At 51.4% G+C, this 13,407-nt stretch overlaps 2 long non-coding RNA genes across 13 annotated transcripts in view; one reads left to right on the forward strand and one right to left on the reverse strand.

Moving 5' to 3' along the window:
* The window catches only part of LOC102084005 (uncharacterized), a 60,197-nt gene that overhangs the window by 33,879 nt on the left and 12,911 nt on the right, over positions 1–13,407 (forward strand). For all 11 annotated transcript variants that reach the window (XR_010467126.1, XR_010467127.1, XR_272521.3 and 8 more), the window contains one exon: positions 12,932–13,141. This is a non-coding gene — a long non-coding RNA (uncharacterized LOC102084005). The remainder of the gene's footprint in view (positions 1–12,931; positions 13,142–13,407) is intronic.
* On the reverse strand, positions 9,373–12,933 carry LOC135575825 (uncharacterized). 2 transcript variants are annotated; one of them, XR_010467136.1, is made up of 2 exons: positions 12,525–12,933; positions 9,373–11,907 (listed from the first exon to the last, which is right to left on the reverse strand). It is a non-coding gene; the product is annotated as an uncharacterized LOC135575825 (long non-coding RNA). The 2 variants fall into 2 exon arrangements; XR_010467137.1 differs by having other exon boundaries at positions 9,373–11,910.

Raw genomic sequence — 13,407 nt, forward strand, 5'->3', positions numbered from 1 at the left:
AGAAATCATTAATCAACAATACCTCCAAGCTGTTAGGCTTATAAGTGTCAAGATAAAATAATGAGTAATGATTTTCTGCAGTACTTTTTCACAAATTGTTTTAAAAAAATACTTAGAAAAATATCAGCTTTTGTGGGCTGCACTTTTTTCCTAGCTGAAAGAAACAAATATATTAAACCCCAGTGCTCTTTTAATGGACAGATGCAAAATGCAAAAAAGGGCTGGAAGGTGTAGGAAGATCTTGTCTGTGGCGAGTGACAAGCGGTCAGGATGGCACACTGAGAGGGGCTTTGACGTGCTGCTTACAAACCAGAGGAGAAGGGCTTCTGCATCCATTCGCTGTGTTGTGAAGTAGCCTAAAAATGAAGAATTGTGGTTTTAAGTCTTGCAGCTCACAGAGGCCTTTGAAGAACCGATGGGCACCTGCCTGCAGAACGGCTTCTTTTCCACGAGTTTTAGTGCGCTGGGCTGAACGTCTCCCGGCTTTCCTGGCGCGGAGCTCCGGCTGAAGGCACGCGGGTCCCCGACATTGCCTGTCGCCCGGGGAGTCTGCGGTGTGATGGATGGACCTCCAGCGCTTCGCACGCGTCCTGCTCCTGTTGCCTCTGGTTTATCATCTGAACATAGAACTTCTTATTAGAATTTTCCACAGCAGGAATTTCTTCTTTGCATTTGAGATGAACAAACACCTCAGGAGAAATAGTATCATCATGAAAGGTCAGAGCGGTTCTCTGTGAAACGTCTTTTAAAGAAAACTTCAAAAATATCGGGGTAGGTCAGACAAACTTTTCAAAACTCAAATAACTGGGAAGTTGTCAGCCCACTTCAATTAAATGATCTTACATTTACATTATCACCTGAAATAACAGTTATTAGTATTCTGTGAATATGAAGCCAGCATTTTATACTGTTAAGACATGGCACTGAGGAGGAGAAGGAAGAGCTGGGAAGCAGTGCCGGGGACAGAAGCGCCACGGCCTGGCAGGGCTTTGGTGGGCGATTGCTGCCCGTCCTGCCGCTGCCGCCGTGTCCCCCGGCACGGCTGCCGGAGCCGCCCCAGGCGCGCGCTGGAGCGCCGCACATCTGGAGCGCTGCACATCTGGGGAAGCAGATGTGCTCATCTGTGCAGGGGCACCCGGCCGCTCCCCGCGGGAAGCTCTTTGCCAGTCGGGGACCCAGCGGCTCCTTGCGCGAGTCCCTCTGCAGCGTCACCCTGCGGCCACACGGCACGCACGGATCCCCCACCCTCATCTCGACGTTAAAGAAATAGATTTAATTGTCAGCCCTCTTAAACAAGCGTTTAATTCCATTCTGTGGGGACTAAAGACACTCTTAAATAATTGAGCAGCTAAGAGATTGGTTATTTCTGTTTTCATTGCCCATATTGATTTAAGTGTAGTTAATCCTTTCAAATACCCATGTCGCGCAGGGCCTGATGGCTCTCTTTAGGGCAATATTGTTCCTCCGGCTAGATTATTTGACATCAAGCATTGTAATGTCACAATAAATCCTTCACGTGGGCTGTTCTTTTCAAAGAGAAGTACCAGATGGGGACTTTGCCTCTTACATCAAACTCTTGGTTTTACTAGTCAGAAGTTGGGCTTGTGAATAATTTTCATTAAATTTTCTTTTGTGCCTCATAAAGGCTGCCTCTGCAGCAGTGACATTAAATAATCGGAAGCCCAATTAAACAGGCATGTGGACATAAACCGAGGTGTTTCCCTCACTGCAAATTAAATGTAGTTGTGTGTAAAATAATCTCATTTGGGATATAACCTACTACAGCTTGCGGGATGGATTTTACAGACAGAAGTGGGGATGGCTGAAGCCAGGAATCAACAGACATGTTTTACAAGTCGTTGCAGCTTTGCTTTTAGCGAAGTCCTTAGTCTGTCTATCTGCCTTGAGCTCGAGCCAGTTAGCTGAGAGATATTCCACTTGTTACGTACAAATGGATCCAAATGGACCCAATACATCTTTGTTCTCTGAAACTTCCCTTTGTTGATGCAATCATCAGTTTTTGCCCCTTTACGGTGCTTTTCGTCACCGCCGAGCCTTTAGAATAACCCCGGTACTGGCTGACAGCGGAAGGTAATGTTTCCATTGTCGTTCTCGCTGTCACCCAGGAGCTCTGGTCCCCGTGGGTTCGGCTGACGTGGTTTTCTCCTCTGCTCACGTCGGTTGTGTCACAACGCGCCTTGGGACGTGGCAGCAGCAGGAGCGGGGCTCACGATTTCGGTCTGTGCTCTGGGGAGTGAGTCACTCTAATATCAAGCATCTTGACGCTACCTGCACCAACCACCTTTATATTAACCAAGAAAGAAGTCATTCTTATTAATAAGAAATTCTGCTTTTATTACTGCTTTTTTTAGTAACCAGATGTGTATTTGAATTTCCTGAATTTTATGCATCATCTGGATGAAGCATCTGGATCCCTCTCATTGCGTAGCCTTTGCTGGCGCAGACCGTTCTGGACCGGCAGCGAACAGGCAGCGGGGCCGGTGCCGCTCAGCCGCCCGAGCGGACACGCGGCAGCGCCGCCCGGCCCAGCGCGGGCACGGCTCTGCTTTCCCGCAGCCCCGAGCCGCGAGTTCTCACTCGGGAGGCAGAAATGTTGCTGTGTTTCACCTGCCAAAACAAAACTTGGGTTTACCCCGAAGATAAAAGTCAGTTTTCACAGCCGAGGTGCAGCTACAGTGTGGTTGTAGCTGCAGATGGAGGTCCTTTTCCTTTATCCTCACAACAGTGAGGACTGAGCAGTAGGAAGACTCTTGCGGCAGCGTTTTTGATCGTTTTGATGTATCTGAGGCTGTCATCCGCACACAACCTCCATGGAAAGGGTCCCCTCCCTTTTCTGCCATTTGAGTGATGTTTCCCTTCAGGGGTATTCTCTGAAAAGTCAAATTATGTGTTCTGTGTGATGCAGCGCACAATAAATGCTGCGAACTCCTCCCCTCGAGCAGGCTGAACAATCCCTGCAGACCTGTGCAGGCATCACAGGCCCATTCTTAATATTCCAGGAGTGACTTTTACAGTCGATCTGGTTACGCGGTATGTGGTGCGGTCGCATTCTTCACCTGAGTGGTCAGACGGCGCAGGTGCAGGAGCAGCGCCCTTCTGCCCGCGCACAGCACCTCGGCTCGATTGCCCCGGCCTCCCCAGCCTCGGAGCACGCGTGGGGAGGAGGCGCCGGGCCCGCTGGGTGCCCTGAGTTCACCCGCGCGGGGCGCTGAGCAGGGACCTGCCTCCAGGAGGGCGCGGTGGCCAGTCAGAGCTCCACCCTGGCTGGAAATCGTCTTAGCCCGGACAAGTTCCCGCAGGCACATCGCGCTGGACTCCTGCTGTTCTTCCACAGCGCACACGATTTTTACAACATCTAGAACGTTACATGGTTGATTCTTTCCGCACAGCACTGCACTTCCATTCTCAGTTGCACGAGACAGACTCGTTTCCTTTCTTTCCCAGTTTTGTTCGGTTACATTGAGGGCTGAGGGTGATTTTCAGGACTACTTTCAGATGCGGGATTAAGTTGGACTTCATATTTCAAAGGTAGAAAATGGTCTCCAGAGATCCGTGGAGGTCTTAGGGTATGAGAGATGCAGGAAAGGGAGAGGGGTTCACATAGTATTAAGCAATGTCTTTTCACTGATCACTTTGGCAGTGGATCTAGTTCCTAAGAGATCCGCAGCAAAATGCAACGTGCCCTTGCGTTGGCTCTCCTGCATGGAGGACGGACACCTGGGGCTGGGCCGCGCCGCACCCCGGCTTTTCGTTCCCGAGCTCCGTGCTGAACACACAGAGCTGTGCCCAGGGAGAGCGGGGGGCGAACCCGGCACAGACGCTGCTCTCGCCAGCCCTGGCAGCTCCTCTGCAACAGCACCACTGCAACAGCACCACTGCAACAGCTCCTCTGCAACAGCACCACTGCAACAGCACCACTGCAACAGCACCACTGTGACAGCTCCTCTGCAACAGCTCCTCTGCAACAGCACCACTGTGACAGCTCCTCTGCAACAGCACCGCTGCAACAGCTCCTCTGTGACAGCACCACTGCAACAGCACCACTGCAACAGCACCACTGCAACAGCTCCTCTGCAACAGCACCACTGTGACAGCTCCTCTGCAACAGCTCCTCTGCAACAGCACCACTGCAACAGCACCGCTGCAACAGCACCGCTGCAACAGCTCCTCTGCGACAGCTCCTCTGCAACAGCTCCTCTGCAACAGCTCCTCTGCAACAGCACCACTGCAACAGCACTGCTGCGACAGCACCACTGCAACAGCTCCTCTGCAACAGCACCACTGCAACAGCACCACTGCAACAGCACCACTGCAACAGCTCCTCTGCGACAGCTCCTCTGCAACAGCTCCTCTGCAACAGCTCCTCTGCAACAGCACCACTGCAACAGCACTGCTGCGACAGCACCACTGCAACAGCTCCTCTGCAACAGCACCACTGCAACAGCACCACTGCAACAGCTCCGCTGCAACAGCTCCTCTGCAACAGCACCACTGTGACAGCACCACTGCAACAGCTCCTCTGCAACAGCACCACTGCGACAGCACCTCTGCAACAGCACTACTGCAACAGCACCACTGCGACAGCACCACTGCAACAGCACCACTGTGACAGCACCTCTGCAACAGCACTACTGCAACAGCACCACTGCGACAGCTCCTCTGCAACAGCACCACTGCAACAGCTCCTCTGCAACAGCACTACTGCGACAGCACCACTGCGACAGCACCACTGCAACAGCTCCACTGCAACAGCACCACTGCGACAGCACCACTGCAACAGCACCACTGCAACAGCTCCACTGCAACAGCACCACTGCGACAGCACCTCTGCAACAGCACCACTGCAACAGCTCCTCTGAAACAGCACCACTGCAACAGCTCCTCTGCAACAGCACCACTGCAACAGCACCACTGCAACAGCTCCACTGCAACAGCTCCACTGCAACAGCTCCAAATCAGTTACTCGTTTGCTCAAACAGATTGCGTAAAGAATTGATGATTCTTACTGGCCTGCTTGGGGTATTTACAGCATCGTAGCATGCCCAACGCTTTTTTTGCTTATTGATTGCCTTTATTCCCTTCTCTTGCCACAGAGCTGCCCTGAGCTCTTCCTGGGTGGTCAGAACAGATCTGGGATCTGCAGCGAGGCACAGAAAAATGTGCAGTGCAGCTCAGTCTTTCTAATGTACATTCGGTCCCTTTTTTTCACAGTCAGTGTTAAGAAATACATGTTACTGACAAATGCTGCTCTTATTAAGTAAGAGTTTACATATTTGGTACATTTTTAAATGACGTTTTAAAGAAGTTTTCTTAAGATTATAATGGAGACAGTCTGTCAAGAAGGCAGCGAGCGCGGCGAAGGGGAGCATTCCAGCGGCATTACCGGGGCCTCTGCCGCCGCACACCCAGCACGCAGGCTTTGCGTCGCTATGCCCAGAGGTGTAAGAATAGCTGTGAACAGCTAATAAGAATCAATGCTATTGGAGACATCTGTTTCAGTTTTCATTTTTCAGTGTTATTAGTGCTTATTGGTACAAGGCTCAGGAATGCAGCCAATCCCTTTGAAGTGAAGTGTATTGTAAGGCTAGAGGCATTGTGAGCCTTGTTGATGACCCTGTGCGTAACCTTTCAATTAAACATCCCTAATGCAGGGAATGAGAAAAGACCTCTCTAAAAGAGAAGACTGTTATGCTGAAAATCACGTTGCTGGCATTTTAGTATTAATTTTGGATTGTGTAAAGTAATCTCCAAACAAATAACAGCTCCTTTAATTTTTCAAGATTCTTTAGTTTTCAAAAAAATCAGTGACTCTGGTCATGGGAATGTGCCACTGTTCTTTTATTAGTAATATATAATAAAAATCCTTACTCTGTGTACAGTACAAGTCGCCAGAGAAAAGGGCTGCTTTCCCTACACCTAGAAAATAAGACGGAGACGAACCAGAGCTGCAGTCAGCTGCCAGCTACGTCCTGCTTTCCTCCAAAATGAGTCCCCGTCACACGCACCTCCAACGAGAGCCGGGATCAGGAGGACAGTCTGACTTGTCAGTAGACTGATCTGCATGAGCCCCGCAGGTGAGGGGGCAGCGGGCCGGCGCAGCGTTGGGAAGCTGCTGCGGCAGCCGGCCCGGCCTGGCGGGGCTGCTGGTCCCCGGGCGCTGTCACCCGGGGCGGCCGCGCCGGCTGCAGAGGGCGTCTCGAACGCCGTGCTCGTGTCATCTGGAGAAGGCGTCTGGGCCATGGAGGAAGCTGGTGCTCAAATGGCATCAAAAGATGGGACTCTGGTACCTGACATGTTTTAAAGTGACCCGGTGCTGACTGAACGCAATGCTGACAAGTGTAGATGAACAGAAGCGGGACCAGCGTGACAAGAAGTGGTACAATACGCGAGCAGTGACGGTGGCACCTTCACCTCTGCTTCTCATTAGCAGTGGGGAGGATCAGCTTGGGTTTTCCAACAACTGCTGCAAAGTTTGAACTCATTAACTTGATTTTTTCATAGAGTGATTAATACAGTTATTTAATTGTACTTAAATGGAAAGAGTTGCAAATATTAGCAAGAGTCAAAATACATTAAAAATGGGCCGAGAGGGAGATGAGAAAAGTGCCAGGAGTTGGCCTCAGAGATGAGATGTTACAGTGTACACGTAAGTGGGAGGGGAATTACTTTGGATCATAAAAGCAGGAATGATGGAAGGAATGAATAATGGCAAACCCTGGGCTGGCAGTGAACTCTGCTGGGCTGTGGGAAATCTCTGAGCAAAGGGTGGAGTCGCTCTCTAAGGACACTTAAATCACCTAGGACAAGGTAGACTAGAAAATGTCTTCTGCAAAAAATACCTATCGCAGTCCTTTGGGATGAGATACCAGAGGTTACAGTGGCGATGAATTCAGTCTGTGTTTTAGAACAGGCCGCGGATCTGCTGCTGGGACACAGCTTGGCCTCCGCTGTGGGGCGGCCAAGAAGCGGGGCTGCGGCGTGCTGCGGCAGAGCGGCGGCCACGCGTGCCCGGGGCTTCTGCCCAAACAGCCCTCGCGGTAGGGGTGCAGAGGCACCTGGTTCGAGTGGCGCCGGCCGGGTCTGCCCACAACGTTCATCCTCCGGTCCGTGCCTGTGGCTGCCGTAGCTCGCTTGCGTTCTCTGCAGTGTCTGCCTAGTGCGAGAGCGTGTGCGCAGCGCCACGTCTGTTCTCTGCCCCTCACGGCACCCACGCCGTGCGTCTTGTCTGATGCTGACGTTAGCCTGGGACGTGACACAAAGCATCCGTCTGTGGATCTTTAGTTAAGAATTAGTTACACCTGCATTATGTTGTAGCCGTGCTATTCAAGATAGACATGGGACATGGGCACCTTCCTTGTGTTAAACGCCATTTTCCGTCACCATTGTGTACACAGCTGCCTTCTAAGGCCGGGCTCTAGTCCCAGCCTGTAAAAAGCTCTGGCAGGTAACGGCACAACGCTCTGCAGCTGAGCAGCAGCAGCAAAGACTTAAATTCACCCTGTGGCTTCAGGAAAGTGACAGACACTGTGGGAAAACCAAGATGCGTTTTAGGGACCTTGTTCTCACAAGAGGATTAATTCACTGAACAAAATCATATGTATGCACAGTATTGTCTCACTCCCTTCCACCCCTGTTTAAAACAATAGGATCAAAATCCGTGCTTACCTAAGTCCATTTACTGTACTGGTTACAGAGAAGCCTGGTGGCACGTTGCGGTGGTGGGCAGAGATGTGGAACAAAGGAAACCGGCCCACCGTGAAAGTGGAAATAGAAAACGGCACATTCCTGCGCCTGGGGCGTCTTCGCACCTCAGTATCCTTAATTACGTTCCAGGGTATTTTGGCATTCCTTCTATTTGCATTCAGATCTTTCATCAGGAAGTTAATGTTCTCAGAGCAAGTAAGATCTCAAACCCCATAAATCCTAATGTTTAATATGTTAACGATATAGAGATAAGTATTTAATTTTACTTTATGCATGACAGAGAAGCCAATGACAAATAGCACTGAGTAATATTTATGAGTTCCATGCCTGGAGGAATAATAAGCACCTTAAATTATTGTAAATTCTGACAAGGCACATACATTGAAGACTTTATAAAACTTTATACTTTATGCGTGTAACTACAACACTGTTCCTCTCCCTGTCGCAGTTCAGCTCCTGACAATTCCAGCTGCTGTGATCATCTTCCCAAGCTGAAACAGTCCGTGAGAACGTCTCTACTGTTCTGCTCCGTACTGCTCTGGCCTGCCAACTCCAGCTGTGCGCGAGTGCCATGGGAAGGGCAATACGGAAATCTGTCAGAGTGCTGTGGAAATTGCATAATGTTATTATATGGCTAGAAACAAAATAGCGTTGTCCTTTCCTGCTTTTCTTTCATTATTTGTATATTAATGTTGCAAGTTCTGCACCTCCTCATCTGGAATGCAGTTCGCAATCCCTTCCCACCCACACCACCAGGACGGGCTCCTTTGTGAGTGAGCTGACAAAGCAAAGACCTGGTGGAGCGTTTGTGTGCATTGCTGCCTCGTCAGCCTCACAAGCGCTCAGGGTTCAGCTGCAGTCAGCGGTGGCTCTTGGAACGGGCTGTGCTGGTGAACATCCCTGCCCAGGCAGCTGGAGCAGCAAGCCTGCACATCCATTCTGTGAGCCTCTGGAAACAGCTGCGCCGAAGAATGAAGAGTGCGGGAACAGCAGACAGCAAAAGAAATCTATAGGAAACCACTTAATTTCTTGGATTTTCAAGTGCACCTTACAAGGGACTCAAAAGAACGGTCGCAAATGAACACGAAGGTACCAATTCCTCTGGCTGTATTTGGCTCTGACAGTGGTGGCAAATTGAAGCTGCCTTGGTAGTCAAGGAAGTGTTTACAGACACTAATGAGAGAGGGTGACAACCTTGTGCAAAATGACACGGGTGCCAATTGCCGTTGTTAACACTGTACACTGCAAGATTTCAAAGATGTTTTGCAGCTCACTATTTTAAGAGCACAGTAGCATGGAGCAGCTGCCAGAGTGAACAGAAAGTAACCTGCTGCATGAATAATTGGGTTTTCCTCTGTTCTAAAAAAAAGGGGGGGAAACAAGACAGAATTAGATACTTTAACTCAAAGAGTTTTTATTTGAAATACACGTGGAGAGCAGAGGCAGTGGTTGACACATCAGTGGGCACAGTTGTGTGACTGGGTTTCATGACATCGCTTAACCAAGCATGATGAAATGGAAGGAGGTAGGAGGTGGGAATTTTCCTGTCTGGACTCATGTTTAGACTGGTAAGGAGGTAGTTCTTCTATCTCTAAACACCACATCTTACCACCCATCCTCCACCGTGCGGAGGTGTGCGGCCGTGTGTTGGTGTGTGGCCCCGTGTCGGTGCGCGGCCCGTGCCGTGCCGGGCTCTGCACCGCGGTCGTGCTGGCAGCGGTACCAGCGGGACTCCCCCCTCCCCTCCCTCATGGTCACACTGTTTGTTGGGGAAAAAAAAGGCCAAACAAACAAACAAAAACCCCCAACAAACAATAACATCAAAAAAACTAAACCTGGAAAAAACCTGCAGCGGTTCCCAAAGGAAGTGTCCTTTTCCCTCTTTTCCTTAAGGGCAATTTACACAACCTGTACCTTGGCTGGGACCTCTTCCAACAGACGCTGCGTTTTGGTTTTGCTCCGTTAATCAGGCGTGGCAGGAAGCTGTTCCTAGTTGTGCCCTGTGCATCCCGTCTCTTCCCTTCTCTGTTCCAAACGTGCTTGGATTTATTAAGGTACAGAAGACTTTGAGAAATGTGATGTTGTGGCCTTGCCAAAGTAAACCGCAAGTGTTGATGAAGCAGTAATGTGTTAGTGTCTGCAGCTGCGTAGAGCACAACCCCGTGTGTTTAGTGAGCGCTCTGTGCACACGGGACTGCCGCGTGAATCTGCCCAGGCTCCTGTGCTTCCCCCAGTTCTTTAAATTCTGATACCAACTCTTAAAAATATGTTGGGTAGAGAAATCTTTAGTCACATCCACCCATTTATAACAGCAACAAATGATTCTTGCCGATACCTTTAGAAGAGACCTTGTGAACAAGACAAGGCTGCAGAAGGAACGTCCCTCCGCCCGCACGGGGGACACCATGACTGGGGGACACCACGGCTGGGGGACACCATGGCTGGGGGACACCACGGCAGGGGACACCACAACTGGGGAACCCAGAGAGCGTGTTTCGAGCGGGAGGTGACGCTGTGGGGGTGGCGGTGCACGGGTGCTGGCAGTGCCAGTGCGCGGGTGCTGGCAGTGCCGGTGCATGGATCCTGGCAGTGCTGGTGCGTGGGTGCTGGCGGTGCTGGTGCCTGGATCCTGGCGGTGCCGGTGCGCGGGTGCTGGCGGTGCCGGTGCCTGGATCCTGGCGGTGCCGGTGCCTGGATCCTGGCGGTGCCGGTGCGCGGTGCTGGCGGTGCCGGTGCGCAGGCCCCAGCGCTCCTTTGGGCAGCAGCGGGAGCCCGTGGCGCGGCGCAGCGAGGGGCTGGGGGCAGCGGGTGGGACGCAGCTTTGGGACGGGCCGTTGGGTGTTTCGGTGTGTGCCGCAAACCTGGCCTCTCCTCTCTGCTGGTGGATTTGTTTCTGCACTTGACATCTTCCCTTTCACAACTGGGTTTCTAAAAATCACGTAATAATATATGCAGCTAATTCTGGGCATGTATTTCTAGTGCTGTGTTTGGCTGAAGCAGTGCAGAGGGCCCGTCTCTTGCCAGCCCTTGCTGTGTTTTGCATTTTGGGTGAGAGACATGTACACAAAGTGTCTTCAACAAATAGTAGCATTCTGTTGTGCTCAGCGCCCATCTGTAATTCATTTTCAGCTCATTCTAAGACTTGAACTAACGAGTGTGCTGAGGACACTCCGGGCACAAATAAAACAAAGCTCAGAAAGCTGGTGAAATGCCGTTTTCCTTGGCAGGGGAGGGAGCGTGCGCTGCCGCGGGACGTGCCTGGGTGCTGGGGCTGCAGCGCCGTTTGGAGATGGCACGCTTTTGATACATTATTGTTTATATTATTGGATCTTATCACTCTTGCCCTCTTCTCATTCAGCAGAATTAATTCACAGCGCTCTGCTGTTTCTGAGTTATCGGCACCACCGAATAGTGCAAGAGCGGGGGAAATACCAGGCTATTTCTTTTTCTTTTCAGTATCAGCGCTGTATTTTTCTTTACCTTTTTTCGTGATCAGTTTTGCTTCAGTATAGTATTTTCAAATTATGAGCTACTAAGTAGGAGATTGGGATCAGAGAGCTATTGAAAAAATGGAACATCTTTGTGAAAAAATGCAAAGCAGAATTGTGGAGGAAACGGATGATGGAACAACCAGCGATATTTCCAGGGATAAGCAATGGCGATTGCGCTTCCCAGCCTTGGTTCAATCAAACTGATAGCGATCAGGCATGTGTGGCTCTGGAGCTGCACACGCTGGAGCCGCTCGGGTCCCTGCGCAGCGCCAGCCCGTGTGGTGGGGACAGCCGGTGTGGCGGGGACACGACATGGTGTGTGGCGGGGACATGGTGTGTGGTGGGGACATGACATGGTGTGTGGCGGGGACACCTTGTGTGGCGGGGACATGACATGGTGTGTGGCGGGGACATCCGGTGTGGCGGGGACACCTTGTGTGGCGGGGACACTCCATGTTGTGGGGACACCCTGTGTGGTGGGGACACGGTGTGGCAGGGACACCCCGTTGTGGGGACACCCCGTGTTGTGGGGACACGGTGTGGCGGGGACACGCCGGCAGCTGCTGCCGCGCTGTGCCAGGCCGAGCGTGGGGACTCGCTGCTGGGCGAGGTGCCATGTCGGGATAAACCCACGTCTGGGCTGTTGTCTGCTGCTGTGGAAGGTCAGGCCCAGCTCAGTTCTTACTAGTCTCTGCTTAAGAAAAATGAATAAAAAAACATAAAACAATTTATTGTAAGTGTTGCAAAAGGACTTTTAGAAGCATATTTCAAAGTTCTGCTTAATAAGGGTGCATAGCGGCCTTGCCTTTCTTCACTCGTTTAACAGGATTAAATGAGGATGCCTCCCTCTCCAGCCCCTGTTAGAATGGCTGAGTTACCTGGCAGAGGCGTTTTGAAGTGGTCAGAGTAGGGGCAGGCTGGGAAACGAGCGAGGTTTAAATCTTACAAGGCTGTATTTCTCTACTCCAAACTACTGAAAGTATTTATTTGGGAGAGGATTTTCCTGCACTGCCAAGCAAACGTTGCAGAGAATCTTTAAAACATGGCTGTCAGTGCCTCCAAGCACTAAACCCGTGAGCCGTCTCACGTCTCGGGGGGCTGCACCGGCCGCCGGCAGGAGCGTGGCGGAGCGGCCCGCGGGAGACGCGTGTCGCTGCGCGAGGTGCCCCTGCAGGAGGGGCAGGTGACAGTCGGAAACTGGTACCTGGTGCTTAGAATACAGGCTCAAGAAACTAAGATTGCCATTTGCTGGCAGCAGGTTTGTTGTGGTTAAATATCTTTTTTCTTTAGCCAAGAAAAAATACTCACACAAAAATGGCCGGATCCGCAGCAGCAGAACAGGGTTACCGCGTGAGCGGTGTCTGGTGGCGGGGCGCCCGCGGCGGGACTCGTTCTTCCCACTCGAACCGCTGGGACGTTCTTGCTCTTACAGGAAGGTGCTCAGACCGCTGCATGGTGGTGGTTTGGCTCTCGTGTTTTGCCCTGTAGCAGGGGTCAAGAGTTCTTCCGCAAAGCTCACTCCGGGCTATGGCTCCCAGCATGAGTAGCCTATGTTGCCTCTCCTCCCAGAAGGGATTTTATAGACGGGGTGCTGGAGCCCTTGTGAACGCTTGTCAACCCAGCACTGTTTGCTTATTCCAGGAAGGGGACCCACTTCACTCTTCGGCCTGTCGCAGCAATTCTTTTCACACATTTTCTCTATCTTTTTTCCATAGCCATCTCTCAGTGAGATCGCTCCACTGCCAGCCAGCTCTTCCGGGCTGTGCAGTCTGGCACGGGCAGACAAAGCCGACTGAGTCAGCTACAAAAACAAGGCGCCGCCCATTATTCTACAGGCTGGACTGGACTGCTGCTGGGGGATCGCGAGCGCCAGACAATAAATGAATCCTCTCCGGTTAATCGTCACCCCTGCCAATGGGACGGAGGTTGGTTGCTCTTGCAATAAAGGACAAAAGTCTTTTCTTCTGCTCTTTGTTGGCGGTAACAAAGCTGGTTGGATGCAGCTGGGATCAGGCCCACAGCTGATGCTCCTCTCCCGCCCCTGGGCCATTCCTCTCAGCTCAGCTGGGGCAGCCCGGACAATGGGGGGGCTGCGTTTTCCACAGCTCAGGATGTCGGGTCTATAGTTTGCACAGCCCGAGAATATGTGTATTCTCTCCACTGATGTTCAGGGGCTTGGTACCTCTTTGTT

Source organism: Columba livia, chromosome 19 (assembly GCF_036013475.1).
Source record: "Columba livia isolate bColLiv1 breed racing homer chromosome 19, bColLiv1.pat.W.v2, whole genome shotgun sequence".
In the NCBI taxonomy this organism is placed as follows: domain Eukaryota; kingdom Metazoa; phylum Chordata; class Aves; order Columbiformes; family Columbidae; genus Columba; species Columba livia.